Raw genomic sequence first — 16,205 nt, 5'->3', positions numbered from 1 at the left:
TATCTCTAAATAAAATGAACAAATTTGATAATTTTATTTGTCTTAATTTTATTATCTGTTTTACTCATGCATTTTGGTTACGGAGAGACAAGCCTTGCTTCAAATTTATTTATTTTTTTTTTTAAAGTAGGATTTAAATTTTACGATCGATTTACATGCACATTCGAAAACATTTTCTAACAGTATACTGTTATGAATAAACACGCTTATACTCTGCAAAAGATTTATCGCTTTTTATAGTGACGCTTATGTAGATCGAATAAATTTTTAATTTTTTTTCTTTTTTTTTATTAGTATCAGATTTTATATTTTCAACTCGTTAACATGAAACCTACTTAGTGTTCCGCCTTTGGGCAATTAGTATCGAAATTTCTCCTCATTTCTCAACTTTTTTTTTAAGCATACAACTGATTAAAAGACGTTTTTAGTAGTCACAAATACTCAGTAGTTAAAAAGTTAACACTGCGTACATATCTAATTTGTTTTCGTTATAGATAAAAATTTTCTTTTTTATTGTATTATATTGTAGCTTTTGATGAATGAAGTTTTTAACTAATTTTTTGCAAAAGCTTTTAATTTTGTTTAGTAAGTCGAATAAAGATTGTATTTAGATGCTACATGAAAGAAATTTTGCATCAAACGTGTCGTAGTTTCATGTAATTAATTTTATAGTTGAAAATGTGGAGAATATTGTAAAAGACATTTTGATTTAACATGCAACCATTTTCAGGAAAATTGCAGATTTGCTTCCTACGCGCGCACAAAAATGAAAATTAAATGCTGTGTTGTTGGAAAAAAAATTATATGTTGAAAAAAAAATTATACTACATGTTTCAAAAGATTTAGATTTTGTCTCATAAAATTATGTTTAAGAAGATGCGGCTGGAACTTTCGAGCAGCTTTATGAATAATGTAAATCACTGCTACCCGGGAAATCAGCGACAAACCAAGACATATAATTAGAACTTAATGATTATTTAAGAAATTTTAACGAAGAAAAAGTTAATTAGGAGAGAAAAGAATATGTTATAAATTCGAGAAGACATGAGTATTTTTAAGTTATAACGTTCTCACGTTTGCTCGAAAAATTGGTAAATTAATATTTTTAATAATGTATCTTTTTTTCCCACAGTGTTTGGAGGTCAATCACATAAGGCAACGTATGCCAGAAGTTCTATTTGAATTATCGATCTCAAATTTATTTACGGCTAACGATCTTTCAGAATTTATAAACTACAGAAAACTCATATGAATGATAAAATTACTCATGAATTAGGAAGCTTGTTATTGTTTACATTCAGTCAACCATCCATTACTTTATGAAAAACTGCTAAAATAATTTTTTTCAGAATTTTTTGATCAAAATTAGAAATCTGCCTCATTTTAACACAATAGTGCCATTTGCTGCCAATGTGGTTCATATGTTTGTAACCTCTATAACTGTTTTATTTATGAACCAGTTTTGGTTTTCTTGGTGTCGTCAGAAAGATAAGGGTACCAGTTATGTGGTAAAACTATTAGAATACTAAAGATATATTTAAAAACTTAAGATAGCAGAAATAGAGATTTTCAGCTTCACTTTTTTCTTCGTAAACAGAATAGGAGTCTGAAGGTAGAAATGGAGATTTTCAGCCTCACTGTACTCTTTGGAAAAGGCATATCAAGGTTGAGTGATTTTCTCACTCCCTAAACTTTTATTCTCTCCATTACTATGGTTTCGTCAAATCTTACTTTTTCACCACACAGTGCATTTCAGCAAGATGATGTAACATTCTGGCGTGGATGAAGAATTGCCAAAACCATAGTAACAGGGAAGGAAAATTATGGAGAATGGGGAAATCCCATAACCTTGAGACGCCTATTTCATTTACAAAGAATATAATATATTAACGAAAGGACTTAAACTTTGTGCAATTAATTCATTCTGGCTTATATTTAATAATGAGTACGGAGGTGGCCTCAATGGCTAAGCATTCGAACACTAAATTTAGTTTTCCAAGTTACAAAGGGAGAGAAAAGTGAATCTAATTGGATTAACGTCATCGAACCAACCAATCTAGATGCAATGAAAATGGCTCTTCAATTCTTTTACTCTCTACTTTTCTTTCATGTTATTTTACTGTCTTATAACGAAAGGCATGTTCTACGCGAAACTCGTACCTTTGCGTGATTTAGTTAGTGTATCTATGAAATTGATAATAAATATCTATATTATAACAGGATAATGAATGTAGAAAATGTGAAGTATCTATGAACTGTCATCGGCTTTGTTCTTTTCATTTCTAGTGGCACAAGTCATCCAAAAACAAATAGTTGGCTACGCAGCAAAAAAGAAGAAAAAAAAATTGAAAAAATACATGAATCTTCTAGAAATAATTTATCAGGAGTTTTATGTAGAATTTGAGAATAACAATCGGTAAAGATACTCAAAAGAGACTAGGTAATTTATTAGAAATTAAGTAAATAGAACTAATACTATATCTCGGCTCCTAAACAGCCAGGGAATAGAGTGGAATACTAACCACTAAAACTTGGTCTGCGAGAGTGCTATCTGATCATTCTTCCGGCAGTCGTAAGAGAAGGCTCTACCCACCCCATCAAATTGGCGGATATACAGGGTGTTTATAAAGTCCCGTACCCATTTTGATGTTTAATAACTCATAAAAGAACAAAGATAGATTAAAATTAATAACATAAATGGTTAGATAGACTCAAAAAGTTTCATGACCCTTGTCAATAAACTTCCACGTGTGCCCCCTTCGTCGCAGGGAGAATATCAAGTCGATAGTCAATTTCACGCCAGGTAGCGGCAAGCATATCGGCATCTACAGAGGCTATTGTGGCTGTAAGTCTGGCTTTTAGGTCATTAATGTTCGACACGATCCTCCTGTAAACATTGTCCTTTATAAATCCCCAAAGAAAAAGTCCAGCGGCGTTATAGCAGGTGATCTGGATGGCCAAGGAATTGGACCTCCTCCCCCAATCCATCTTCCTGGAAAATGGTCATTCAGAGAACTACGAACGATGATACCCCTATGAGGTGGTGCACCATCTTGTTGCAAAAAGACATGTGGTTGAAGTTCTTCTAGTTGTGGAAATACGAAGTTTTCCAACATGTCGAAGTATACGACTGATGAGACCGTCTTTTCTGTAAAAAAGAAAGGCCCAATGACTCGGTCGTGCATTAGTCCACACCACACATTAACCTTTGAGGAATCCCTTTGTGTCTCACGGTATTCATGGGGATTTTCAGATCCCCATATGCGCACATTATGGCGATTAACAATGCCAGAAACATGAAAGGAAGCTTCGTCGGAGAACATTATGCGCTTCAGAAAATCAGCAGCATCTTCTATCCTTCCTACCATATCTGTTGCAAACGCCATCCTCCTAGGCCTATCGTCCGGCTCCAAACCATGAACAATTTGAACTTTGTATGCATGCAGTCTTAATTGTTTCTTAATCTTGTACGCCGTCGAAATTGGCATATCCAATTCTCTTGCCGCTGATTTCACAGATCTTCTAGGATTGTCTAAAAATGTCTGTCTGACAAGCTCAACGTCAAAATCACTTGTGCAGGGACGTCCGGAACGTTTCCTATCTGCGACAATTCCAGTTTCTAGAAAATTCTTTTTCCACCGCAAGATGCTGCTTTTGGATGGAGGATCTTTTTTGGTAAATTCTTCTGCAATTTCTCTGTGCTTGCACTATCGATTTCATTTCTATGAACCACCATAAAATCTGTGCTTTCTCTTGTGGTGTATGCATTCTCCTTAATATCCGCTCGAATAAAACATCACATAGAAAAGTACTACATAGAAGAAACACATCAAAAGTAAACATAACATTGCAATAGTTGCCAAAAACGAAAGAGAGAAAAATGCAATTAATAAGCAGACGATATTTAGAAAAGTACAGATACTTAGACTGGAAAATGAAACTATCTGAAATTAACCACACGCGCAGACGATATTTGCAAAAGTAGAGATATTCAAACCTGAAAAGGAAAATATATGAGTTATTCCATCAATAAATGCTATAAGTTTGCTTATATCTTCATTATTTTATGAGTTATTAAACATCAAAATGGGTCCGGAAATTTATAAACACCCTGTATATATATGAAATAAATAACTATGCAGTAAAATACATGAAAGAAAGTATCTTTATTAGAAAAATGAACAGGAAAAAAATCTGTATTTTAGTAACTCTGTTAACGTGAAACTCGTTAAGATGCATTTGAACAAGAACTTAGGTATTCAAATTGAGATTCTTGTATTTCTTTTTGCATAATTTTTTTACAGTGCAGTTACCATTTGAAAATTTTCTTCAGTTAGACTAAAGTAAATTTTTTAAAACTGCATTATTAATATCAGTTTCTGTTAAGTTGATTTTCTATCTAAAGAAGAATTTTTTTCGGATATTTTTATGTTAATAATAAAATTTGATTTCCAAAAATTCTTTTCTTTGTATGTATATTCGATTCTCGGACACAGGATGTCATCAAATATTGCGTTCTTTTTTTGGAACAAAGTCACGTACATCTCACGCGAATACCTTGTGATAAATGGAATTTCTGGTCTATCTCCCACGGACGGGGTTATATAAGGCACGCCTTCTTTATTCTTCAACAAATCATCTATCTCACTTTAAATGTCATCCGTCAATATTATATCACTACTTTCACCTTTTATCACCACTATCTAACATTTGGATACATTAAGAGAAATGGCCTTTTTTTTTTATTTCTATATTTTATAAAATATCATTTTAAGGAGAAAAAAAAAATTTCCTTCTAAATTCAGAAGTATGAATTAATTTGCATTGAGTGTAAAGTATACAAGTTAAATTTGCGAGATTATACTATATCAAGTGCGAAAAAATGTCTAAAGGGGTTAAATAAGAATAAAAAAATTTGTTTCTGAATCGTTGGTCACTTTGATAGCTTTCATACACTGTGTGCTAAAGTCTAGTGACGGTTTAAAAAAAATTATGACTGTAAAACAGTTAAGATTCTGAAATAATAATTAAGTAAATTCATTTGATAGGATATAAAATTTCCCTCCCAGAGTTCTTGGTTTTAGTTTAAAAATTTATATATATTTATATATATATTTATATATATATTTAAAAATTTTTCGCTTTTGTTGGAGTGCCATTCTGATTGCAGCTCGTTCAGGGTTAAAATGGAAAAGTTTTAAAATATATTTATAGATTGCATACCAAGTGAAAATGATTCAATATTATTAAAATTATCTAATTTCATTGTGTTTAAAAATTAATTTAAAATATTATATTCTTGTCTTTCACATCACCTGTTCTAAGCCAATATAATGTATTTTTCCAATATAAAGCATTCCAAAAATGGCTGCAGATTTAAAATAATCTGTCGGGAAGGGGAGATAGCAAATTTTCACCCTCAACGCACCGAGGTCAGTTAATTAATTTTTTAAATTGTGAGAAAAGGTAAAGCGAGATTTCGTATTTTAAAGGATTATACAGATCCATAATACTTTTTCACACTATTTCAGTTTTATAAATAAAAATTTTGGCATCCGATTTCTTATTTTAAGCAGCAAACTATTTAGAGAAGCATTAAAAGAAGAAGTGAATTAGAATTTCATCTATTAGTTTTTATTGATCATAATCTATCTAAAAATATGACTGTCCTATTATTATAGAGAGTAGATGCAGTAAAAGAAATCGATAGGTTAAGCAAAAACAAATATTTTAAGTCTCACCCAAGAGATGGCGCCAGCAAATTTTAATAATTTTTTTCCCCCATGAAAATGAAAAAAAAGAAGGCAATAAAAATTAAAGAACAGAATATATTTAACTTTCTTCTGTCTGTTTTATTTGTTTGTTATTGTTTAGCTTGTTTCTTTTGTTTTTTATCTTTCTTTTGTTATTTGATTCTGGAGAGTTTTTTTCTGAAATTTAACTTAGATGAGAAGAAAAGAATTCGTTATTCAGTGGTTGCCCAGATCTCAAATTAACTTTTCTTCCCTTTCTTTTATTACCTCCTTTTTTCTTTTTTTCAGATTTGTTACGTTCAGCTTGAGAAAAAATCCTTTTTTTTCCCTTCATTAAAACGCTCATTTTGGAAATAAATAAAAATAAGAATACTTGAAAATGGAGAATTTATAAAAAAAATTTTTTTGCTTTTTTTAATGCCTGAAAAGTTTTTTACGAAGTTTAAACGTTGTTCGTAATATTGATACAATCAATACGGAGATATATACAGAATAAATATATCCAACAAATTATAATTTGATCCTCACTTCAGTCAAATTTAAATATTTATAACTATTCGGTGAATGGCCATCCAATTGACAAATAAGGACAGTGAAACTTTTTACATAAATATACTGCTAATATTATCTTTATTATTAAATTTTTATTAAGTAAGTATATGTCTTAGCACATTATTTTGTAAATATTTCATCAACAAATTTAATAATGAAGTTTTAAGTCATTGAAACTTAAATACGAGTATTTTATTTCATCAAAAAAAGAAATTAGTAATATTTCGTTAGAAACGATAATTTTTTTTATAGAATAATTTTCGCATGCATTTACATAAAAATGAATTTAAAATATGGATTTAGATTTTTATGTAAATGCATTGTTCTGTCTTTTTTACATATTTATTAAATTGCTTTTTTCTTCTTTTTTATTATTCTCTCTTCAGGATCATGTTCGACGCTACCTAACACCTATGCACGGCATAATGCAAATTCCAAAACTATTGTAAATTGAATTTTATGCGAATTGTTCATAGTCTCGTATAATTCACCAAATTATTATGTTACGTTTCATATTCTTTGAAAAATTCAGATTTTTAGACATTAATATTTGAGCTTCAGGATTCAGAAAGTTACGTATAAAAGTGGGGTGTAAAACTAGTTTATCTAACAATCATTTCATGCAAAAAATACTTTTTCATAATTACTTATCGTTTTTTATCATTTGCTTTTAACAAAAAAATTTAAGTTCACAGTTTTTTCTTCTTCTTTAACTTCGTAATTTTCAACTTAGTAATGCTGAATTTTCAGTTTTATCAGTTAGAATTTTTAATTTCACGATCCAAACATTTTTTCTCGAGAATTTTTCGACCAGTTTCACTGAAATTTAACTATTGTCATTTAAAATTGAACAGTTTAAAATGGTTACAAATTTGTAAATTTTACAGTTAAAAAAATCATAATTAAATTAGCTATGCGAAGATAGCCCCCGAAAATGAGGAAAATAAAAAATTCAAACTGCATTCGTTTGACCATTTTTTGACCACAAATGACCACCCTTTAAATTTTTTTGACCACCCTTATTTTGGACATAATCCTGAAAATTAAATTCGGGGGCTAACTTCGCATTTTCACGCCAAATGAATAAAAATCAAATTTTTATATTGTATTCGTTTGACCACTTTTTGACCACAAATGACCACCCTTTAATTTTTTTTGACCACCCTTATTTTGGACACAATCCCAAGAATTAAATTCGGAGGCTAACTTCGCATTTTTTCGAAAAATATATAAAAATCCAATTTTTATATTGTATTCGTTTGACCACTTTTTGACCACAAATGACCACCCTTTAAATTTTTTTGACCACCCTTATTTTGGACATAATCCTGAAAATTAAATTCGGGGGCTAACTTCGCATTTTCACGCCAAATGAATAAAAATCAAATTTTTATATTGTATTCGTTTGACCACTTTTTGACCACAAATGACCACCCTTTAATTTTTTTTGACCACCCTTATTTTGGACACAATCCCAAGAATTAAATTCGGAGGCTAACTTCGCATTTTTTCGAAAAATATATAAAAATCCAATTTTTATATTGTATTCGTTTGACCACTTTTTGACCACAAATGACCACCCTTTAAATTTTTTTGTCCACCCTTATTTTGGACATAATCCTGAAAATTAAATTCGGGGGCTAACTTCGCATTTTCACGCCAAATGAATAAAAATAAAATTTTTATATTGTATTCGTTTGACCACTTTTTGACCACAAATGACCACCCTTTAATTTTTTTTGACCACCCTTATTTTGGACACAATCCCAAAAATTAAATTCGGAGGCTAACTTCGCATTTTTTCGAAAAATCTTTAAAAATCCAATTTCTGTATTGTATTCGTTTGACCACTTTTTGACCACAAATGACCACCCCTTAATTTTTTTTGACCACCCTTATTTTGGACATAATCCTGAAAATTAAATTCGGGGGCTAACTTCGCATTTTCACGCCAAATGAATAAAAATCAAATTTTTATATTGTATTCGTTTGACCACTTTTTGACCACAAATGACCATCCTTTAATTTTTTTTGACCACCCTTATTTTGGACACAATCCCAAAAATTAAATTCGGAGGCTAACTTCGCATTTTTTCGAAAAATATATAAAAATCCAATTTTTATATTGTATTCGTTTGACCACTTTTTGACCACAAATGACCACCCTTTAAATTTTTTTGACCACCCTTATTTTGGACATAATCCTAAAAATTAACTTCGGAGGCTAACTTCGCATTTTTTCGAAAAATATATAAAAATCCAATTTTTATATTGTATTCGTTTGACCACTTTTTGACCACAAATGACCACCCTTTAATTTTTTTTGACCACCCTTATTTTGGACATAATCTTAAAAATTAAATTCGGGGGCTAACTTCGCATTTTTTCAAAAAATTGATAAAAATCCAATTTTTATATTGTTTTTGTTTGACCACTTTTTGACCACAAATGACCTCCCTTTAATTTTTTTTGACCTCCCTTATTTTGGACACAATCCCAAAAATTAAATTCGGAGGCTAACTTCGCATTTTTTCAAAAAATAGATAAAAATCCAATTTTTATATTGTTTTTGTTTGACCACCTTTTGACCACAAATGACCACCCTTTAATTTTTTTTGACCACCCTTATTTTGGACATATTCCTAAAAATTAAATTCGGGGGCTAACTTCGCATTTTCATGAAAATAAATAAAAATCAAATTTTTATATTGTATTCGTTTGACCACTTTTTGACCACAAATGACCACCCTTTAATTTTTTTTGACCACCCTTATTTTGGACATATTCCTAAAGATAAAACTGGCGTGAAGTTAGTCCTCAAAATTCAGGAAAATAACAAATTTCAACTGCACTCGTTCAACTCGTTCAACTGCACAACATTTTTGACTACAAATGACGACCTTGAAATTTTTCCGACAATTCTTATTTCAGTCTTTCTTTTAGCGATATCAATATAATATATTTTAATTATAGCTGACATCTAAACGTAGTAATGATCAAAAACTTTTTCTTGCAATATAAAAATTTTAAAAATAAATTCCAAAATGACTATGTACTTCAAATGCAATGATTATAATCCATAAAAACGAGGAATGCTAAAAACTATATGTATTAGTTTTGTTCACATTAATCGTATCTTTATTTTCTGCAATGTTATTTTAAAATTGTTTTACAAGTAGAAAAATAAAAGTTTAATAAGATGTAGTAAATCTAAAACATTTCTAAAACAATTATTAAGTAGTTATACTGTTTAAAAACATTTTTCTCAATAATGATATATAAAATTTAACATATTTCCTCTATAAAAGAGTAGAAATAGTTTCATAGCAATAAAGTTATTTTAGAAACCAACCATAACACCTTTTTCTCCAGTAGTGTATTAGCTCTCATCAATATTATATATAGATAGTAAATAGTTATTCTTCTTTAGCCATGGTACATAAAATTAGTTATATATTAAATTAGCATACAATAACAAGTATTATTTAGCTTTACTATCTAAGAATTCTTCATTAGCATTTAGGCATTTTATTTCAAAAAACATTGATTTTTGAAAAATATAGAAATAATTATATACAAAATAGAAACACATATCTAATCACTATATTAAATTACATTCTCAAATCTAAGAGTAGCTAAGAATTCTTCATTAGCATTTAGGCATTTTATTTTTAAAAACATTGATTTTTGTAAAATATAGAAATAATTATATACAAAATAGAAACACATATCTTATCACTATATTAAATTACATTCTCAAACTGACATAACTTTAATTTATGCAAAAACAATGGAGAAAACAATTTCAAACAAACTGCACAAAACTTACCAATACTATTTACAATCTGGTCTTAATCATTATTAGAATTTTAGCAATTACAAATAGAAAGGTATTTTTTTCACAATGTTGTAACCAAATAAATGTGTTAAATAATTACTCTAATACAAGTAAGAACATATGTAAAGTATGTACAAATGAAATGAGATAAAGACAGATTGTTAAAAGCACTAAAAAAAACATGAAATAGAAGTAAATCCAATCGTGTATTAACACATTTTTCAAAAGGTATTCTTTCATGAATCATTTCGTTACTATTTTAACAATTGAACAATTCGAAGTCTCGTAGACCCATTGAAATTTAAGTTTCAGAAAAGACAAATATTTTAATATTTATAATTTAATATCAAAACTTTCTTTTTCGTATTTTACAATTTAAATAATTTTCAATTGTTAAGAAAGCGAACACCTTGAAATCTTTTGATCTTATGATCAAATTGAAAATCCGATCAAATGATCATTAGCTATTAAGAAAATATGTTTTCTTTCTGTGCACTACATTAAACAACTACTTATGAAAAATTCGAACAGTATTTAAAAAGATTAATTCGACTAATCTTCATAATTTGTATAGACCAAAATATGTGGATTAATTTTTTTATTTAATGAATCATTTAAAAGTTTACGTTCACCTAGCATATCATCTCGTATTTCCCAGGAATTCCGTATTCGTCTGCAAATCTGCAAAAGGAAATATAATGTCCTATTGAATTGTGTTCGATTGGTCCCATATACTGTACGAATCCAGCTAATATATACTGCTGTTTCTGAATCAATATTTTTTCTGGTATATCTTGAAGTACCGTCTGTTCATTGTGATGTTGGCGAAACTGTTGAACAATTTCTGACATTTCAGTTTTTTATCCAAGAAATATTGTTCCACAAAGGTTTCAATGTACTCTTTCAAACATAGCTCAATAATTTCATCATAAGGAATTTCAATCAAAGTATAATCTTTCTTCAAAATTCCACAGTGAGGACACATGCCAGTTTCGATTGCTGATGGAGTTACTTTAAACAACTGATTTATAATTGATCCAATATTAATTGCGCAGTTTAAAATACTGCAGTTATCGCTATTTATTATATTCATTAAAATTAGAGCTCTATCTTTGTAGTAGAGCTCTATCTTTCTCGTGTCATAATACAGAAAATTATGAGTTATATAATTTGAATAAAGAGAAAACTGCAAAAACAAGTACGACCTGGGAAGCTTTTGATGATAATTTTGGCTATCTGTCCGCAGAAGAGAATTGGAGAAACAAAAATAAGACAAATGAAATCAATAAACTAGAAAAATTATTGGATACTTATTGCGAAAAAACCGTTTTAGAAAAATGTGGCCATTCCAATAATACGAATGCAGATGAAGAAAACTTAAAAATTTCACTAAAGCAAAATAATAAAAAAAGAGGGAAATACCTAACACCTTGTCCAGAAATATCTTTCATACATAATCGACCCATCAGAAAAAAACAAAATTCTATTATAAGGAATGGTAACATTCAGTCTGCTCTATATATTGGGACAAGATTAATGGAAATTCGAAATACATGTGCATTTGATTCCATAGTGGAAATAATGTCTACAGCTTACATGGATAACAGGCATTATTTTTTAAAATTAAATGATATCAATAATGATGAACAAATATTTTCATTCATAAAAAATTATGCAACAGCTGGTTTTACAAGAAATTTCTACAAAGATAGAGCTCTAATTTTAATGAATATAATAAATAGCGATAACTGCAGTATTTTAAACTGCGCAATTAATATTGGATCAATTATAAATCAGTTGTTTAAAGTAACTCCATCAGCAATCGAAACTGGCATGTGTCCTCACTGTGGAATTTTGAAGAAAGATTATACTTTGATTGAAATTCCTTATGATGAAATTATTGAGCTATGTTTGAAAGAGTACATTGAAACCTTTGTGGAACAATATTTCTTGGATAAAAAACTGAAATGTCAGAAATTGTTCAACAGTTTCGCCAACATCACAATGAACAGACGGTACTTCAAGATATACCAGAAAAAATATTGATTCAGAAACAGCAGTATATATTAGCTGGATTCGTACAGTATATGGGACCAATCGAACACAATTCAATAGGACATTATATTTCCTTTTGCAGACGAATACGGAATTCCTGGGAAATACGAGATGATATGCTAGGTGAACGTAAACTTTTAAATGATTCATTAAATAAAAAAAATTAATCCACATATTTTGGTCTATACAAATTATGAAGATTAGTCGAATTAATCTTTTTAAATACTGTTCGAATTTTTCATAAGTAGTTGTTTAATGTAGTGCACAGAAAGAAAACATATTTTCTTAATAGCTAATGATCATTTGATCGGATTTTCAATTTGATCATAAGATCAAAAGATTTCAAGGTGTTCGCTTTCTTAACAATTGAAAATTATTTAAATTGTAAAATACGAAAAAGAAAGTTTTGATATTAAATTATAAATATTAAAATATTTGTCTTTTCTGAAACTTAAATTTCAATGGGTCTACGAGACTTCGAATTGTTCAATTGTTAAAATAGTAACGAAATGATTCATGAAAGAATACCTTTTGAAAAATGTGTTAATACACGATTGGATTTACTTCTATTTCATGTTTTTTTTTAGTGCTTTTAACAATCTGTCTTTATCTCATTTCATTTGTACATACTTTACATATGTTCTTACTTGTATTAGAGTAATTATTTAACACATTTATTTGGTTACAACATTGTGAAAAAAATACCTTTCTATTTGTAATTGTTAAAATTCTAATAATGATTAAGACCCGATTGTAAATAGTATTGGTAAGTTTTGTGCAGTTTGTTTGAAATTGTTTTCTCCATTGTTTTTGCATAAATTAAAGTTATGTCAGTTTGAGAATGTAATTTAATATAGTGATAAGATATGTGTTTCTATTTTGTATATAATTATTTCTATATTTTACAAAAATCAATGTTTTTTAAAATAAAATGCCTAAATGCTAATGAAGAATTCTTAGATAGTAAAGCTAAATAATACTTGTTATTGTATGCTAATTTAATATATAACTAATTTTATGTACCATGGCTAGAGAAGAATAACTATTTACTATCTATATATATATAATATTGATGAGAGCTAATACACTACTGGAGAAAAGGGTGTTATGGTTGGTTTCTAAAATAACTTTATTGCTATGAAACTATTTCTACTCTTTTATAGAGGAAATATGTTAAATTTTATATATCATTATTGAGAAAAATGTTTTTAAACAGTATAACTACTTAATAATTGTTTTAGAAATGTTTTAGATTTACTACATCTTATTAAACTTTTATTTTTCTACTTGTAAAACAATTTTAAAATAACATTGCAGAAAATAAAGATACGATTAATGTGAACAAAACTAATACATATAGTTTTTAGCATTCCTCGTTTTTATGGATTATAATCATTGCATTTGAAGTACATAGTCATTTTGGAATTTATTTTTAAAATTTTTATATTGCAAGAAAAAGTTTTTGATCATTACTACGTTTAGATGTCAGCTATAATTAAAATATATTATATTGATATCGCTAAAAGAAAGACTGAAATAAGAATTGTCGGAAAAACTTCAAGGTCGTCATTTGTAGTCAAAAATGTTGTGCAGTTGAACGAGTTGAACGAGTGCAGTTGAAATTTGTTATTTTCCTGAATTTCGAGGACTAACTTCACGCCAGTTTTATCTTTAGGAATATGTCCAAAATAAGGGTGGTCAAAAAAAATTAAAGGGTGGTCATTTGTGGTCAAACGAGTACAATATAAAAATTGGATTTTTATATATTTTTCGAAAAAATGCGAAGTTAGCCCCCGAATTTAATTTTTGGGATTGTGTCCAAAATAAGGGTGGTCAAAAAAAATTAAAGGGTGGTCATTTGTGGTCAAAAAGTGGTCAAACGAATACAATATAAAAATTTGATTTTTATTCATTTGGCGTGAAAATGCGAAGTTAGCCCCCGAATTTAATTTTTAGGAATATGTCCAAAATAAGGGTGGTCAAAAAAAATTAAAGGGTGGTCATTTGTGGTCAAAAGGTGGTCAAACAAAAACAATATAAAAATTGGATTTTTATCTATTTTTTGAAAAAATGCGAAGTTAGCCTCCGAATTTAATTTTTGGGATTATGTCCAAAATAAGGGAGGTCAAAAAAAATTAAAGGGTGGTCATTTGTGGTCAAAAAGTGGTCAAACGAATACAATATAAAAATTTGATTTTTATTCATTTGGCGTGAAAATGCGAAGTTAGCCCCCGAATTTAATTTTCAGGATTATGTCCAAAATAAGGGTGGTCAAAAAAATTAAAGGGTGGTCATTTGTGGTCAAAAAGTGGTCAAACGAATACAATATAAAAATTTGATTTTTATTCATTTGGCGTGAAAATGCGAAGTTAGCCTCCGAATTTAATTTTTAGGATTATGTCCAAAATAAGGGTGGTCAAAAAATTTAAAGGGTGGTCATTTGTGGTCAAAAAGTGGTCAAACGAATACAATATAAAAATTGGATTTTTATATATTTTTCGAAAAAATGCGAAGTTAGCCTCCGAATTTAATTTTTGGGATTGTGTCCAAAATAAGGGTGGTCAAAAAAAATTAAAGGATGGTCATTTGTGGTCAAAAAGTGGTCAAACGAATACAATATAAAAATTTGATTTTTATTCATTTGGCGTGAAAATGCGAAGTTAGCCCCCGAATTTAATTTTCAGGATTATATCCAAAATAAGTGTAGTCAAAAAAAATTAAGGGGTGGTCATTTGTGGTCAAAAAGTGGTCAAACGAATACAATACAGAAATTGGATTTTTAAAGATTTTTCGAAAAAATGCGAAGTTAGCCTCCGAATTTAATTTTTGGGATTGTGTCCAAAATAAGGGTGGTCAAAAAAAATTAAAGGGTGGTCATTTGTGGTCAAAAAGTGGTCAAACGAATACAATATAAAAATTTTATTTTTATTCATTTGGCGTGAAAATGCGAAGTTAGCCCCCGAATTTAATTTTCAGGATTATGTCCAAAATAAGGGTGGTCAAAAAAATTAAAGGGTGGTCATTTGTGGTCAAAAAGTGGTCAAACGAATACAATACAGAAATTGGATTTTTAAAGATTTTTCGAAAAAATGCGAAGTTAGCCTCCGAATTTAATTTTTGGGATTGTGTCCAAAATAAGGGTGGTCAAAAAAAATTAAAGGGTGGTCATTTGTGGTCAAAAAGTGGTCAAACGAATACAATATAAAAATTTTATTTTTATTCATTTGGCGTGAAAATGCGAAGTTAGCCCCCGAATTTAATTTTCAGGATTATGTCCAAAATAAGGGTGGTCAAAAAAATTTAAAGGGTGGTCATTTGTGGTCAAAAAGTGGTCAAACGAATACAATATAAAAATTGGATTTTTATATATTTTTCGAAAAAATGCGAAGTTACTCTCCGAATTTAATTCTTGGGATTGTGTCCAAAATAAGGGTGGTCAAAAAAAATTAAAGGGTGGTCATTTGTGGTCAAAAAGTGGTCAAACGAATACAATATAAAAATTTGATTTTTATTCATTTGGCGTGAAAATGCGAAGTTAGCCCCCGAATTTAATTTTCAGGATTATGTCCAAAATAAGGGTGGTCAAAAAAAATTAAAGGGCGGTCATTTGTGGTCAAAAAGTGGTCAAACGAATACAATATAAAAATTTGATTTTTATTCATTTGGCGTGAAAATGCGAAGTTAGCCCCCGAATTTAATTTTCAGGATTATGTCCAAAATAAGGGTGGTCAAAAAAATTTAAAGGGTGGTCATTTGTGGTCAAAAAATGGTCAAACGAATGCAGTTTGAATTTTTTATTTTCCTCATTTTCGGGGGCTATCTTCGCATAGCTAATTAAATTGAATAATAAAAATAATATAGAGTTTTTCTACTGATTTTTTTTCTTTTGGATGAACAAGATTCCACATTTTTAACCACAGTTTTTTTATTTGTTTCATTATTTTCAGAAGCTTGGCAAAATATACAAAAAATATAATTTATAATGAAGTGCTCGACTATCGACTATA

This window comes from Parasteatoda tepidariorum, chromosome 11, assembly GCF_982258835.1.
Source record: "Parasteatoda tepidariorum strain Cologne lab strain chromosome 11, Ptep-v5.0, whole genome shotgun sequence".
Lineage (NCBI taxonomy): Eukaryota > Metazoa > Arthropoda > Arachnida > Araneae > Theridiidae > Parasteatoda > Parasteatoda tepidariorum.
This window is presented reverse-complemented; position numbering follows the sequence as displayed.